The sequence below is a fragment of the Rutidosis leptorrhynchoides genome, chromosome 3 (assembly GCF_046630445.1).
Source record: "Rutidosis leptorrhynchoides isolate AG116_Rl617_1_P2 chromosome 3, CSIRO_AGI_Rlap_v1, whole genome shotgun sequence".
NCBI classification, from domain to species: domain Eukaryota; kingdom Viridiplantae; phylum Streptophyta; class Magnoliopsida; order Asterales; family Asteraceae; genus Rutidosis; species Rutidosis leptorrhynchoides.
In genome coordinates, this window is record NC_092335.1 from 495,659,596 (window position 1) to 495,660,910 (window position 1,315).

A 1,315-nucleotide genomic window follows, 5' to 3' on the forward strand; every position below is an offset into this window, starting at 1 on the left:
CTCCCTTGCGACTCCCTGCAACAAAGTCTGAAATGCACTTGGTTTCATCATTCCAAGCCTGAGCGCGCGCTGTTCCTTCATACCTTTGTAAGAAATTATCTAGATCTGTCGTGCCATCATACCATCCCATAGTCAAAGGAATGATAGGAGGAGATTCGGGCACGTAATTAGCAATATGGGGTGCAAACTTTTCATTAGCTGGCACAACCTCCATGAAGGGTTTTACCTTTCGCCCCATTATTCCTGCATAGAAATTGTCTAACACCTCCCCGCCTTTGTCTGGCACCGTAAACGCCTGCGCATATTTTTCTGGCGCAGCTTGAGCCAGTATGGCAAGAAGATCTTCTTGTCTCTTATTTTTGCTTTCCTCCGTAGAATTGGTAGTGTACCCTGAAGGTGCACTTGGTGAAAGCAAATATGATAACCTCGGAATGGGCGAGGACATGCACTTTCTTTGTATTTTCTCCAAGGGAGTGCGATCATTGGTCGGACAACCAACATCGATGTTCTGCCCTGCTAAATACTCGCATGAACTCGCAGGTGTCATTACTGGCCGAGTATGAACCGTTGACTTTGGCGTAGAGTATATGGGAACTGGCCCCAGTGTAGAGAGAAAGACCTCTTCCTCATACTTATCCTCTTCATCATCTTCGTCACCCGGTGCCCAATACTCAGTCATTGTTTGTGACATCAGTGGCCGCGACACCGTGGGAGTAGCAGTTGATGATGTTTTCGACTTTTCTGGGAGCTTTACTGCTCCAGAGTTTGGAGTATAGCTTGTGTCAGGAGTCTTGTCTAGGTTTGCTTGTTTTGATCCCATAACATCAGAACCCTAAGAACGAGACGACTGATTGCTACCAGACTGTAACATCCGTGTTACATCCGTCCCACATCGGTTGGAGAGGGGAACGAAGCATGCCTTATAAGGGTGTGGAGACCTTTCCTAGCATGACGCTTTTTGGTACCACAAGCACAGCAGATCTCATGAGAACTCTGCAGTTAAGCGTGATCAGGCAAGGGCACTACCAGGATGGGTGACCTCCTGGGAAAGTGTTCGTCGTGTGTGGTCGCTAAGAAAAATCCGTGAGCAACCTATGGGGGAGACAAGGGTACGTCCCTATCTCTGCAAAGCGGACAATATCATGCTACGGGGAACGTTAACCTGGGGTGTCACAGATGGTATCAGATCCAGGCCCCGGATTAAACGTGCACAGCGAGGACGCTGTGTCCCATTAGGGGGGAGGATTGTAACATCCGTGTTACATCCGTCCCACATCGGTTGGAGAGGGGAATGAAGCATGCCTTATAAGGGTGT